Raw genomic sequence first — 16,418 nt, forward strand, 5'->3', positions numbered from 1 at the left:
ATATGTTTATTTGGAATATGGGTTTATGAAAGGGAAATTGAATGTTTTGTACATATGCAATTTTATATTGCATTAATCTAAAGGGGAGGAAGTGTAATGTATTTCTTTTAGAGCAATGATGTTACCCCCCCCCCCCCGCCACCTTGGCACCACCTATTGATCTGTTATCTAAGCATGTGCACTGCTCTCTCACTCTCTGTCTGCAATGTGAATACACGAGTGAAACACCCTGATTTCCTTGGCTGTGTACGTCCAGGGAAGACAATCCCCGGCCCTGCCAAACCTGTGAGGTTGAGGCGTGAGCTCACCCCAAATCCCCTGTTTGTGTGAATGCTGTGTAATTCGCTACCCTGTTACAAACTAATGCCACACAGTAACAGACAGTTCACTGCATATGATTAGAGTAATTATATTTATGATTCTTAACTAAGGGGTTAGCAAAGAGTAACAAAAAGAAAAGGGTCCATTCAAATTAAACAGTCAAATATGCACAAGTTGGAGCTCATTGTGAACTTCTCTGTCACCCGCGCACTGGGCCCTCGGTCAACGTGAAACCACGCACCACTTTCTGCACGTCATTCACAATCCATCTCGAACAAACGGGTCTCGCACTGAATCACATCCTACAACCGGTTCTCCCCAGCGTCTTCTCTCTTCATCCCCTCTCGAACAAAAGCCCCAAGCCCAACCTTAGTGTCCCTCACCAGAGAAACCTCCCCTTAATCCGACCATCCTAATTGGATGGGACAAATTTCTCCTATCTCTTATCTTCAGCAATAACCCAAATGTAAGCTGAAAGCAGGCAGCTCGCACAAAACAGCACAAAATGAAATACAGAACAGCATAACAGTAAAAAATATGAACCAGGGAATTACACAAGTTAAAGCCATCTCCTACGTGCATGCCTTTATTTAATATATATGTAGTTGTGCACAAATAAAGCAACTTCCATAGTTTTCTTGGGCATGGCTATCTGGAAAGGATGAATCTCAGAGTTGTATATTGCAAACATACTTTGATAATAAATGAAACTTTGAACCTTTGAACCCTTTTTTATTAAATAATTTAACGAGTAGTGCAAAAAATGGAAAATAAAAAAAGTAGTGAGGTAGTGTTCATGGGTTCAATGTCCATTCAGAAATCAGATGGCGGAGGGGAAGAAGCTGTTCCTGAATTGTTGAGTGTGTGCCTTTATGCCTCTGTACCTCCTTCCTGCCAGGAACAATGAGAAGAGAGCATGTTCTGGCTGGTGGGGTTCCTAATGATGGATACCGCTCTACTGAGGCACTGCTCCTTGAAGATGCCCTGGATTCTTCGGAGGTTAGTGTCCATGATAGAGCTGGCTAATCTACAACTCTCTGCAGCTTACTTTGATCCTGTACAATAGCCACCCCCAAACCCCTGCCCATACAAGATGATGAAGCAATCAGTTGGAATGCTCTTCACAGAAGATCTGTAGGAATTTGTGTTTTTGGCAACATACCAAATCTCCTCAAACTCTTGAGGAAATATAGTTGCTGTCCTGCCTTCTTTATAACTGCATCAATATGTTGAGTCCAAATTAGGTCCTCCAAGATATTGACACCCAGGAACTTGAAATTGCTCACTCTCTCCACTTCTGATCCCTCTATGATAAATGGTGTGTGTTCCCTCGTCTTACTCTTTCTGACATCCACAATCAGTTCTTTGACATTGACTGCAAGGTTGTCGCTACGGCAACACTCAGCTGGTTGGTATATTTCACTCCTGTAAGTCCTCTCATCACCATCTGATATTCTGCCAACAATGGTTGTATCATCAGGAACGTTATAGATGACATTTGAGCTGTGCTTGGTCACACGGTCATGGGTGTAGAGAGAGAGTAAAGCAGTATGCTAAACACACATCCCTGAGGTGTGCTAGTATTGACTATACCTTCCTGAGATCCTACCTGGATCTTCTGTATCTTACTTGTCCACCAGACCGGAATGCCTCTGATCTGGCCCTTAGTAGATTGCAGATCTCATGGTTCATCCAGGGCTTCAGGTTAAGGAGGACTCTGAATGATTTTGTGGGGCACACTCCTGGTGAGAGAGTCTAGGACCAGAGGACACAACCTCAGAAGAGAGGGTCATCCTTTCTGAACGGAAGTGAGGAGAAATTTCTTCAGCAAAAGAATGGTGATTCTGTGGAATTCATTACCACAGGCAGCAGTGGAGGCCAAATCTTTATGTATTTTTAAGGCAAAGGTTGATAAATTCTTGATTGGTCAAGGCATGTAGGGATACGGGGAGATGTCATGAGATTGGGGTTGAGAGGGAAAATGGATCAGTCATGATGAAATGGCGGAGCAGACTCATTGGGCCAAATGGCCTAATTCTGCTCATGCATCATATGGTCTTATGATCTACAAATGTTTTATAATGTCCATGACAACTGTGATGTATTAATTCAGATCCACTTATATGTACTTGAACATGGCCCAGTCCATTGACTTGAAGCAATCCCATAGCTGCTCCTCTACTTCCCACGACCACTTCTCTGTTGTCCTTATCTCTGAAGCCTTGCTCTTTGGCCTCTGCCAGTATGCAGGTAGGAGGACAGCCAAGAGATAAGATCTCCTGAAATATGTTCTGGCCATGGAATGGCAGGCATTCCTTACCGTAGTCGATCGTAGTGTGTTGGGACCCCTGCTACTGCAGGTTATATGCTGATGATAAATGGTAATCCTTCTTTGTGTCCTCAAGTTTTTGTATCTTCTGCCCAATGGGAGAGTGGAGAAAAGAGAAGGAAACAGGTGGGAGTGCTCTTTGATTATGTCGCTGCTTTCCTATGGTAGCAGGACGTATAGACAGCATCAATAGAGGGGAAGCTAGTTTTTGTGATAGACTGCGCTGCATTTACTGGCAGTTGGCATTGTCGGTAATCCCTCCCACCTGTCCAACAAGCTCTTTGACCCCTGCCATCAGACAGGAGGTACTGTACTATCAGGGCAACAGATTCTTCTCCCAGCCCTAAGACTACTGAACCCCTGCCACCGCCTTCGTCTCATGACGTATGAAACACCAGTAGTGTTATATTGTTTACTTTTTAATTTGCATCGTGTTCCTCGTTAATATATTAGTCATAATACAACTTTATGTGCTACGTCTGTGAGTTATATGTACTGCATTTTGCACCTTGATCTGGAGGAGTGCTGTCTCATTTGGAGGTATACGTGTGTTCGGTTGAATGACAATAAACTTGAACTTAAAATTGTTTAGCAACTCACCGCAAATCTTTGTAGTCCTGATCAAAGTGTTGCCATACAAAGTTGTGATGGATTTGGATGGTTTCTACGACTGGAGAAGCTGGGGATTGATTCCCTGGATCATAGAAGGTTAAGAAGAGATACAATAGGGTTGTATCACATCGTTGCATGGTTAGATAGGGTCAATAAAAAAACAGTTCTTATTGACAAAAGGTTCAAGGATACAGGGTCACGGATTTAACATTTTGGGGAAAAGGTACAATTGGAATGTAAGAAAAATGTAGATTTTATATTCAAAGTGCTTATGATCTGGAACTTATGGTGAAAATGGAATTGGCATTTGAAAGCGGGCGATTGGTATAGATATGGAGATGAAAGCAATGAGATTGGCTTGTAACTAATATTGGATCATCAAGGGTTCAAGTGTTCAAGTTGAATTCTTAGAGTTATGCAGCATAGAAACAGACCCAACTCGAGCACGCCAGCCAAGATATCTGTCTACACTAACTCCATTTACCTACATTTGGCCATTTCTCCGTAAACATTTCCTATCCAAAAGTGCATCCATGTCCAGATCTCAGGTCATTCATCATCAAACTGATACTGAGACAGGAATTTCATGGACTCACTTCACTGTTTAACCATCACACTGTCGGATTAATCTTCCTAACTTTGGTCCACAAGTCCAAATGGAACCTCCAGTGTTCACTCAAGCAAAGGGCTGAACATAGAACAGTACAACAGTACAGGCCCTTCGACCCACAATGTTGTGCCTTCTTAGATTCCTCCATATACCTGTCTAGTAGTCTCTTAAATTTCACTAGTGTATCTGCCTCCACCACTGACTCAGGCAGTGCATTCCACATACCAACCACTCTCTGAGTAAAAAACTTTCCTCTAATATCCCCCTTGAACTTCCCACCCTTTACCTTAAAGCCATGTCCTCTTGTATTGAGCAGTGGTGCCCTGGGGAAGAGGCGCTGGCTATCCACTCTATCTATTCCTCTTAATATCTTGTATACCTCCATCACGTCTCCCCCCATCCTCCCCCCCTCCAAAGAGCAAAGCCCTAGCTCCCTTAATCTCTGATTATAATCCATACTCCCTAAACCAGACAGCATCCTGGTAAATTTCCAATGCTTCCACATCCTTCCTAGGCGACCAGAACTGGACGCATTACTCCATAGTTACTCAATAGTACAGCCCTATGTTAATCTGAAAATTCTGACACAAGAATTGCAAGTGAGTTCAGCGTGGAGCTTATTACAGTATGAACACTCGGAGATATTGTCCTACTTCTTCAAGTGTTATTATTGCAGATCAGTGCAAAGAGAGCATTCAGGGACATTTCTATAATAATCAGCAGTGCAGAATGTAATAATTGGTCAGCTGCTTTGTGATAGGCTGCCCCCTGAGACGACTGACGTTTGTGAGCCGTGACTGAGGGCCTCTAAGTGTGTCATCTTCATGTCTTAAAATCATTTTATCTGTCGTCCTCTAGGCTGGTCCCAAAGCACTGTGAAATACATTCAAAATGGGCCCCTGGTCATTAAAGTCCTTGCTATTTGTAACGTGCTAAATAAAGATGAAGCTGAATCTATGAAATCTGTATATCAGATTCCCAGTCTCTGCCTCAAGTCCCATTAACTTATCTGATGAAAAATGGTCAGTACTGCTTCTTTGTTAATGTGGATCCCCAGTCCCCACAGGCAAGCTGCCATGCTTCACTGACTACATCCATTGCTTTGTCTATCCTGAATATGGGACAAACAATTTGTGCTGGGTTTTATAGTAGTCTGTCCCATTTGTAATGCCCCACATTCTCCTGCAGTAGAGATCTCTTTTCTGGGTCAGGGCCACACTCGTCGTTACAGTTTAAACAAACAAGAAGATCACAGACACTGATTACTAGTTGTGAGATCTTCCTTTACAGACTACTGCTGCATTCCCCTGTTGTAACAACAATAACACTACAAATATGTTTTACTGGCTGAAATGTGGCTAAGGATACTGTGAGTTTATGCCAGTGCCTAAAATTTCTCCCAGGTCCAATGAAAGCAAATCGAAGAGTGCAATGGGAGGTCGGCCAAAGCGTGTTTTGTACAAAAGGCCTTCCACGCCCAAATTCTCTTGTGGATGAAGTCTAATTCATTGTCTGCAGTAGAATAAGCCTTGAATGTTTAATGTGCATGATCATTCCATTATAACTCAGTAGAACTTCTAAACTAAAATCTGTTGTTCTTATTTAATCATTGATCATTTGCCTCATCTTCTATTTCTCTGCCTCTACCTTACTCTTAAAAAACAAACGATGCTACTCCTGGGGCACAGATGAATCAGCTCGCTTATTCAGCTCACATCAAAGATGCCACACTAACCTGACTGAGATTCATTTGCTTACTGCAGCCACACCCACTTCACTTCACCTTCTTAACTCTTTGATCTCTCAACTAACAAGGCTCAAGTGCAACTCTGATGTGGAAAGGATGTTTCCCATGGTGGGGGAGTCTAGGACAAGAGGGCACAGACTCAGGATAGAGGGCGCCCTTTCAAAACAGGGAAGCAGAGAAATTTCTTTAGCCAAAGGGTGGTGAATTTGTGGAATTTGTTGTCACATGCAGCTGTGGAGGCCAGATCTTTGGGTGTATTTAAGATAGAGATTGATAGGTTCTTGATTGGACATGGCATCAAAGGTTACAGGGAGAAGGCCGGGAATTGGGGTTGAGGAGGAGATTAAATAAAAAAGGCTCAGCCATGATTGAATGGCGGAGCAGACTCGATGGACCAGATGGCCTAATTCTGCTCCTATGTCTTATGGTCTCCTTGGCCTGACAGTAGAATTCCCACCTAGAGGTCAGAAAGAGTTCTTTTTCCTATTTTTCTCAATCTCAGCATTATGATTGTGTCAGGTCAACAGACGCAGGCTTCTTCCCAGTCTCCACCCAGCTAACAGGAGTCACCTGCCATTCGTTTTCAATATATCACCTGCAGCCCGTTTAAACACAGCTCTCATCCAAAATCTTTGTTCACTCATCAAACCAGCCAAGCCTCAATCAGTTGCTCCTGCCCTTCAGTTTTGTTATCATGCTAAGTATCTGTTCTCTCCTGTTCTGTGGTCCCTTGGCGGCTTGTTATTTTGCAGTTTATTAGTAAAATATTGTTTACTCCTAAATTGTCTCTGTTGCCCTGCCTTTGGGTCAAGTTTCTCTGTGTTTCCTGACAGGGTTTGTGAACCAATGATTGACCCAGTGGAGTATGAATGCCTAAACAAAGTCATCTGGTGACACGATCTTGTAGAGACAGGAAACCATTGACCTTCTCTTCACCACTCTCAAACAAATTTCCGTCTCAGTACAGCAACCTCACACCAGTCAACCTCCTCCCTCAGAGGCCCGGACTCTGGTCCCTGAACGTCTGATGGATATCCAACTTTCTGTCCAAGTGCATCTTATACTTCAAGCTCCAGCGCTGAGCCAACATGTTACTCCTGACACGACAAGCTCGGAAGTGGGCCGCTGCTCACTGGAACAATAAAACCAACATTTGCAATAAACATGAGGAATTCACCACTGAGATTTGCAGGGTCTTCAACCTTCTGGGGAGTGGGAGGGGGCTGCGGATCAGATACTCTGCCTGCGTTAAGCCTCATGCTTGGCGCTGGATGACATCATGGAATTCAGGGCCCTTGAGGTAGGGTGCAGCTAGAATGCAAAAGAGCTGCTGGCTCATTACTATCACGGACTTTCCAAGTGCTTGAATGGTGAGCTGTCTACCCAGGACCTTGAAAGCCTCATCACTATGGTACTCCAAATTAACAAGCGTTTATGAAACAGCCTTCCACATCATCAGCCAGAACCTCAGTTCCATTCCCAGAACCACTTCAGGCTGTAGAACCCTCATCATCAGTGTCTCCAGAACCCATGCAAATGGGGAGAGATTCCTTAACACCCGCACCCCCTCCAAGAGCATGAGCGTCGGTGAAACACCTTGTGTATCTACTGTGGAGACACAGATCACCCACACATCAAAAGCCCACTGCTTCCAGGAAAACAGCACCACCAGGTTGAGATGAGGAGCCCTTTGTTTCAGCACCACTCTCCTCCTCCACATCCCGATGGTTCTAGACACACAGGGGCTTCAGGAGGATTCTGTCGCAGCTGGCAACATTCTAGTTTCTGTGTGAGCAGCTGGGACTCCCTACCGAGCCTATCTCTCACCTCTCCTGCATCGTGGCCTTTGACCGACGTATCCTGGGATCTGGGATGGTCAGATTGCATACATAGCCTGTGCACACAAACAACAATTCATATTTCATTAGAAGTTTGAGGAGATTTGGTATGTCACCGAAGATTTCAGCAAATAGTACCATGAAGAGCATTCTAACTGGTTGCATCACCGTCTAGTTTGGAAGGGCCACTGCACTGCATCAGAAAAAGCTTCAGAGGGATGCAAATTCACCCAGCTCCATCATGGGCACTGATCTCCCCTGCATCAAGGACGTCTTCAAAAGCGGGTGCCTCAAAAACAAAAACAGGATCCATCATTAAGGAACTTCGTCACCCAGGACATGCCCTCTTCTCATTGATGCCATCAGGGAGGAAGTGCAGAAGCCTGAAGACGCACACTCGGTGTATTAGTAACAGGGTCTTGGATGGCACATGTGCAGTGCTTACTCCAAGTTTGTAAGGTTACACAAAAATGATCAAAAATCAATGAATGAGACAGTACTTAAATGGTTAATGCAAAGTTGTTCATGTGATATTTTTCCCCACAAACTGCCAGTTCCATTTAATTATTGCGTGAAGGAAATTAAATCCCTAGAATGAAAACGGTTTGAGTTTTGTGGACATTATTCTATTAAATTTAATTAAATAATTTAATACATTAAACTTTCAATAGGAAATTGGATAACTATTTTTAGAACAAGAATATAGGGCTGTGGGGCAGGAGCAGAGAGGAGGGCTATTGGGAGAGCTCCCACAGAATTGGCAAAGACACAACGGGCCCAATGGCTTCAGGTCTGCATCAGGTTTACAATATTCATCTTACTTTTTTACCTTGTTTTGCTCAGATCAACACCGGTATTAAACATTGTTCATTAAAACTCTTTTCCCTCAGTACAAATCAGCCAAATTATTACATAGATTGAATGAGTACACCTTTAAGAATTTGCCAAGTAACTTCCTACCTAATTTCACTTATTGCTGTTGCACTCATTGCTAATACAGTACAAAATCATAAAGTCCTTTTTTCTGATTATGGAGAGCCTTAATGGCAATGGGAACTGATAAGACTTTGACCTGACTCTCTCGTCTGTTTTCAATTTAACCACCATTAGCAATTCTAATTTACAGTAAGTCAAAGGGGTAGAGAGTGTGTTATTCTCTCCAGCCACTGTTTAGCTATTGGCACTGAGTCTCATTAAGTTGAATAAGCTACTAGCTCTATCTTATTTTACAACCTGATTCCTACACCACTGTGTTTGAAGGATTTCAATATGCCGTTAAATTAAATGCCATTTTGTTTGAGTTCTGACTGAGCCTAAAGGATCCAATTATTCGATTATCACTGAGAAACTGGTGATTACTCCATCTCGTGCATATACTCGCATGTACTCGCATTCTGCCTCTCTCTCTCTCTCTCTCACACTCACGCATTCAGATAAACCACAAGCACATGTGTATATGTACACACAGATTTATGCAGACAAGGACACAAGAGATTCTGCAGATGCTAGAAACCTTGAGCAACACACACGCACAAAATGTCAGAGAAAATCAGCAGGTCTGGCACTATCTATGGAGGGGAACGAAGGTCTTGGGCCAGGACCCCTCATTAGGTAGGGAGTAGAAGCTAGAATAAGAAGGTGGAGGGGAGGAGAATAAGTATCAGGCAATAGATGAGACCAGGCGGGGAGAAAGTGGTTGGGTAGGGGGTGAGTGATGATGTAAGAAGCTGGGAGGTGATAGATGGAAAAGATAAAGATGGTGATGAAGAAGGAATCATAGGAGGGGACGGTGGACAATGGAATAAAGTGAACAAGGAGGAGGAGTGGAAGGTGGTATTGGGCATATCATGAGGGCAAGGGAGAAGAATAGAGGGTGACTAGATGGGAAATGAAAAAAAGAGAGAAGGAGATGGAGGGAAAATAAAGTTGGGAGACGTGAGTAAGTGGTGAGGGAGTAAATACTGGAGGTTAGGGAAATCAATGTTCATGCTTTCAGGTTGGAGGCTATCCACCTGGAATATGAGATTGGTGTCATATGCAGACTAACCCTCCAGAGACAATACCTACTGCATCTCTGACATCAGAACTGTGACAATATTGCAAAAGGAACTCATTGGCTGCCAGGCACTTTCTCTTCCACCCCACTTCCATCTCCCTGGCTCCTTATACACAGACGTGAGCAGTTATGATTCTGAGGAAGACCAGGAACATTATGAGCTCAAGCCCTACAGTGGTAGCAAATGAATTCTGGAGGTCACTGTTCCAGAGACAAAGGAACAGGCCACAGCTGGATTGTGATAAAACATCTCCTTTCAATGAAGATAACGGTCCCAAGCCCAGCTGTAAAAGGAAGGTTGGGCATGCTGCTAGCAACACCATCCCAAAAAAAAACAGAGCCACAGAAACACCAACAGAAGCTAGAAAGACCTCATCTCTGGAAGAGGAAGGATACACCAAGAATATTGTCTACACCTGGGGACAACTTGAAAGACTGAGCTGCTCTTGCCAGCCTATTGCCTAGTAGGAGTGATGGGCCTAACTAAGTAAATTTCAGTGGAAGTAAGAGGCTTGGAAAATATATGGTTAACTGATAAGCATCTGAAGTCATTTCAGAAACAAATTCCAATGCTCCATCATATCCTAATGTTCTTCTTCATCACTCTCTTTTCTATTTTCCCAAATGCCTATGAGAAGTTCTCCAAACTGAAAAGAAAATGAAGATCTCCATCCAACGGGCTTCAGCTAAATCCCTCAGTACTACAAGACATTTGCTTTAGGCTCAGTCTTCAACAGCATAACTTCAAGGAAACAAATAAAGTCAAATAGATTGTGAACAAAGGGACAAGTGCCTCCTCAGAAAAGTGATTCAGAATATCCTCTTGTGCAATACTCTATGGATGTCATGGGTTTCCCTAAATTGCATTTGTGTAATCCATGGCAGATACTTATTGTGCAAATAGTAAACTGTAAATTATAAACTCTCCAGTGTGCAGTATGCAACTGTAGCCGCAGGGAGTGCGAGATTAAATGTCAGGATTCCTGATTCATAAATACAAAGAAGTCATCACAGTGGGCCGGCTGGTGGTGCAATGACATCAGCGCCGGACTCCGGAACGGAGGTTCCCGGGCTCGAACCCAGCCGGGCCCGCTCCCAAGTACGCTTTCCATCCGTGCCGGGTTAAGTGTCGAGATCGCAACTCGACCTCATAAAATAAAAGGGAAAAATACTGCGAAATGTCTGTGTGAGGAGTGCTGCGCCACACAGTCTCATTCTCTCGCTCCACGCCTTGTAAAGGCATGAAAAAGACATCGTCCCGCCAACATCGCACACGCACAGATGCACGCACGCACGGACACATGCATGCAGACGCACACGCACGTATGCACACACAAAAAAAAAGAAGTCATCACAGCAACCCACGATATTGCTCCACAATAAACTACTGAATGTAGATTGGTAAATTGGTTTATTATTGTCAGATCTACCAAGATACAGTGAAAACCTTGTCTTGCTTTCTTTCATACAGATCAATTCATTGCCACAGTGCAATGGTATAGTACAAGTTAAAACAGTAAGACTCCGTAATAGTGTTACACTTACAGAGAAAGTGTAGTGCAGGAAGGCAATAAGACCGTAAGTTATAGGAGCAGTATTAGGCCATTTGGCCCATTGAGTTTGTTCCATCATTTCGTCATGGCTGATCCATTTTCCATCTCTGCCCCAATCTCCTGCCTTCTCTCGGTATCCTTTCATGTCCTGACCAATCAAGAATCTATCAATCTCTGCCTTAAATATATGTAAACACTTTGCCTCCACAGTCACCTGTGGCAATAAATTCCATAGATTCACCACTCCCTGTCTAAAGAAATGCCTCCTTGTCTCCATTCTAACAGATCGCACCTCTATTCTGAAGCTATGCCCTCTGATCTTCGACTCTCCCTCCATAGGAAACGTCCTTTCCACATCCACTCTATTATGGCCTTTCAACATTTGATAGTTTCAATTAATTCAACCCTTCTGAATTCTAGTGAATACAGGCCCAGAGCCAGCAAACGCTCATCATATGACAAACCTTTCAACCTTGGAATCATTTTCATGAGCCTCCTTTGAACCCTCTCCAGTGTCAACATATCCTTTCTAAGATAAGGGGCCCAAAACTGCTCACGTTACTCCAAGTGAGGCCTCCCAAGTGCTTTATAAAGCCCCAACAGTACACCCTTGCTTTTATAAGAAGCCAGGTCATAAAGAGGTAGATTGGGAGATCAACAGTCCATTTTATTACATTAAAGAAATATTCAATTGTTTTAGAACAGCAGGATAGAAACTGTCCTTGAACCTGGTCATACTAGCTTTCATGTTTTTGTATTTTCTGTCTGATGGGATGTGTGAATTCAAAGCAACTGCTAACCTATAAAACAATGAAACTTAAAACGAATCTCAATAAATAAGCTCCAGCTATGGACAACATATCATTTACAACATCCCATGATTAAAAAAAATAACGTTTATGCTGTTATAACGACTGAACTGATATAAAATCTGTGACTTAATGGATATGACTCTTGCCTCTAAGTGAGAAGGTCAAAAGTTCAAATCCTATTCCGAAGAATTGAATTGAATTGAATTAACTTTATTTCTTATATCCTTCACTTACATGAGGAGTAAAAATCTTTAAGTTATGTCTCTGTCTAAATGTGCAATGTGCAATCATAGTAATTTATAATAAATAGAACAGTCAATGTAACATAGAAATACATTCAAATCAGCGTGAGTTAATTAGTTTAATGGCCTGGTGGAAGAAGCTGTCCCGGAGCCTGTTGGTCCTGGCTTTTATGCTGCAGTACCGTTTCCCGGATGGCAGCAGCTGGAATAGATTGTGGTTGAGGAGCCTCGGGACCCAATGATCTTTCGGGCCCTTTTCTCACACCTGTCTTTGTAAATGCCCTGAACCATGGGAAGTTCACAACTACAGATGCTCTGGGCTGTCCGCACCACTCTCTGCAGAATCCTGCAATTAACGGTGGTACAGTTCTCCTACCAGGTAGTGTTGCAGCTAGTCAGGATGCTCTCAATTATGCCCCTGTAGAAAGTTCTTTGGATTTGGGAGTCCATACCAAACTTCCTCAACCATCTGAGGTGAAAAAGGGAAGGGGGAATCTGATAGGAGAGGACAGAAGGCCATGGAAGAAAGGGAAAGGGAAGGAGCACAAAGGGGAGGTGATGGGCAGGTAAGGAGATAACTTGGGAGAGGAAAATGGGAATTGGGAATGGGGGGGGCAATTACCAGAAGTTTGAGAAATCAATGTTCATGCCATCAGTTTGGAGGCAACCCAAATGGAATATAAGGTGTAGCTCCTCCAACCTGAGTGCGCCCTAAGGAAGCCATGGACTGACATATTGGAAAGGGAATGGGTAGTAGAGCTGAAATGGTTGATCACTGGGAGATCCCGCTTTTCCTGACAGACGGAGCGTAGGTGCTTGGCGAAACGGTTTCACAATCTACATCAGATCTCACTGATATACAGGATGCCACACTGGGAGCTAGGGGCACAGTATATGACCCCAACACACTCATAGGTGAAGAGTCGCCTCAACTCGAAGGATTGTTTGGGGCTTTCAATGGTAGTGAGAGAGGGGGTGTAGGGGTAGGTGTTGTACTTGTTCTGTTTGCAAGGATAAGTAGCAGGAGGAAGATCAGTGGGAAGGGACAAATGGACAAGGAATTAATGTAGGGAGTGATCCCTGCAGAAAGCAGAAAGTGGGGGGGTGGGGAGGGAAAAATGTGCTTGCTAGTGGGATCCCGTTAGAGATGGCAGACGTTACAGGGAATTATGTGCTGGACACAGAGGCTAGGGGTGTGGTAGGTGAGGACAAGAGGAACCCTATCTATGATAGGGTGGCGGTGGATGGGGTGAGGGCAGACGTGCATGAAATGGAAGAGATGCGGGTGAGGACAGCGGTGATGGTGGACAAAAGAATGCCAAAGGAGAACATTTCATTAGTTCGGGAATGAAAAGCTTCATCCTGAGAGCAGATGTGGTGGTGACAGAGGAATTGAGAGAAAGGGGTGGCATTTTTACAAGTGACAGAGTGGGAAGGGGTATAGTCCAAGTAGCTATGAGAATCTGTGGGTTTATAACAGAAATCAGTGGATAAACTGACTCCAGAGATAGAAACAGAGGGATTGAGAGAGGGAGGAGGAAGGTGTTGGAAATGAACTAGGTAAATTTGAGGGCAGAGTAAAAGTTGGAAGCAAAGTTGATGAATTTAACAAGCTCAGCATGGGTGCAGGAAGCAGCACCAATGCAGTAGTCGATGTTGCCTGCAAAAAGTTGGGAGTGACACTGGTGTAGGCTTGAAACATAACTGTACCACACAGCAGACAAAAAGGCAGGCATAGCTGGGACCCATGTGAGTATCCATGGGAACAATTCTTGTTTGAAGGAAGTGGGAGGAGCTGAAGGGGAAATTATTGAGATTGAGGACCAGATCTGCTGAACAGAGGAGAGTGGTGGTGGAAGGGAACTGATTTGGTCTGGTGTACAGAAAGAAGCAGAAGGTTTTTAGGCCTTCCTGATGGGGAATGGAGTTGTATAGGGATTGGACATCCATAGTGAAAATGAGACGACCAGGACCCAGGAACTTCAAGTCATTGTATAGATCAGGAGTATGTGAAGTGTCACAAACATAGGTAAGAAGGGACTGAAGCAAGGGTGATGGAACAGAGTTGAGGTGTGCAGATATAAATTTGGTGGGGCTGGAACAAGTGGAAACAATGGGTCTACCTCAATAGGCAGGTTCGTGAATCTTGGACAGGAGGTAGAAATGGAAGGTACAAGGTAAGGGAATTATGAGGTTGATAGCAGTGAATGGGAGAATTTATAAGGTCAGTGACAGTGCAGGTGACAATTGTCAGGTGATCCTTATTGGGGTCCTGTTCAAGGGTTAAGTAAGAGTAGGTGCCTGAGAGTTGTTGTGTTCCCTCAGCAAGATGAAGTTCAGTCCCCAGACTACTGCAGCACCCCCTTAACTGTGGGCTTGATGGTGAGGTCAAGATTAGTGCAATGAGAGTGGAGAACAGTGCATTCGGAAGAAGTGAGTTAAGACCATAAGATACAGGAGCAGAAGTAGGCCATTCGACCCATCAAATCTGCTCCACCATTCAATCGTGGGCTAATCCAATTCTTCCAGTCATCTCCACTCCCCTGCCTTTTTCCATACCCTTTGATGCTCTGACTAATCAAGAACATATCTACCTCTGCCTTAAATACACCCAATGACTTGTCCTCCACAGCCCCTAACGGCAAAAAATTCCACAGATTTACCACCCTCTGACTAAAGTAATTTGTCTGCATCTCTGTTCTAAATGGACATCCTTCAATCCTGAAGTCGTGCCATCTTGTCCTAGACTCCCCTACCATTGGAAATAATTTTGCCTTATCTAATCTGTTCAGGCCTTTTGATATTCAGAATGTTTCACTGAGATCCCCCCTCATTCTTCTGAACTCCAGGGAATACAGCCCAAGAGCTGCCAGATATTCCTCATTCAGTAAACCTTTCATTCCTGGAGCTTAAAGTTGGATAGAGGAGTGGTAAAGTCAAGACGGTTGATGTCTTGCTGGCAGTTAGCAATGAAAAGATCCAGAGCAGGCAGAAGATCAGAGAGGAGTGTCCAAGAAGAGGAGGAGAGATGAACTTGGTTTTCAGGGAAGGTTTGGTGGGAGGAAGGTGGAGTCCCTCAGGAGCCAAGAGCTTTGGGACCTAAGAGTTGCTCAGGTCCCACCGCCAGCTCTTGGCTCCTCACAGACTCCACTTTCCTCTCACCCCACCTTCCCTGAAAACCTCAACCCTCCCCTCTCCATGGGATGGCAGAGTGGTGGTGGGGGAAGGGGCAACTGGGGTTCCAATGGCAGCGCATAAAGTCCCGGCCTGGAAGTGTCAGTCAACCCAATGATTCTCACAGCTACCTGGACCGATACTTCTTCCCACTGTGTTCACTTGTAAAAATGCCACCCCTTTTTCTCAATTCCTCCATCTCCGCCACATCTGCTCTCAAGATGATCTTTTCATTCTAGAGCTAATGCGATGAAAGGGGCATTCCTTCCTCCACCATCAATACTGCCCTCACTGCATCTCTTCCATTTCACGCACGTTTGTCCTGACCCCATTCACCCACCACCCTACCAGGGATAGGGTTCCTCTTGTCCTCACCTACCTCCCCACTAGGCACCACGTCCAGCACATAATTCACCATAATTTCCGCCCTCTCCTATGGGAACTCAACATCGTGCACATCTTTCCTCCTGCCTCCCGCCCCACTTTCTGCTTTCAGCAGGGATTGCTCCCTCCACAGCTTCCTTGTCCATTCATTCCTCCCCAGGGATCTCCCTCCTGGTACTTATCCTTGCAAGGCGGAACAAATGCCCTACCTGCCCCTACACCTTCTCTCTCACTATCATTCAAGGCCCCAAACAGTCCTTCCAGGCGAGGCACCACTTCACCTGTGAGTCTGTTGGGGTCATCTACTCTATCTGGTGCTCATGGTGTGGCCTTTTGTGTATCAGTGAGATCCGATGTAGATTGGGAGAGCACTTTGCTGAGCACCTACGTTCCATTTGCCAGAAAAAGCGGGATCTCCTGGTGGCCACCTATTTCAGTTCTACTTCCAATTCCCATTCCGACGTCAGTGTATGACCTCCTCGACTGTGTTATGAGGCTACACGTAGATAGTAGGAGCAACACCTTATATTCCATTTGGCTAGACTCTAACCTGATGGCATGAACATTGATTTTTCAAACATCCAGTATATGCCCTCCACCACCTCCTTCACCATTCCCCATTCCCATTTCCCTCTCTCACCTTATCTGCTTACCTGACTATTACCTCCCTCTGGTGCTCCTCCCCCTTTCCTTTCTTCCATCTCCTATCAGATCCATCTCCTTCTGTCCTCTCCTATCAG

The sequence above is a fragment of the Mobula birostris genome, chromosome 18, assembly GCF_030028105.1.
Source record: "Mobula birostris isolate sMobBir1 chromosome 18, sMobBir1.hap1, whole genome shotgun sequence".
NCBI lineage: Eukaryota > Metazoa > Chordata > Chondrichthyes > Myliobatiformes > Myliobatidae > Mobula > Mobula birostris.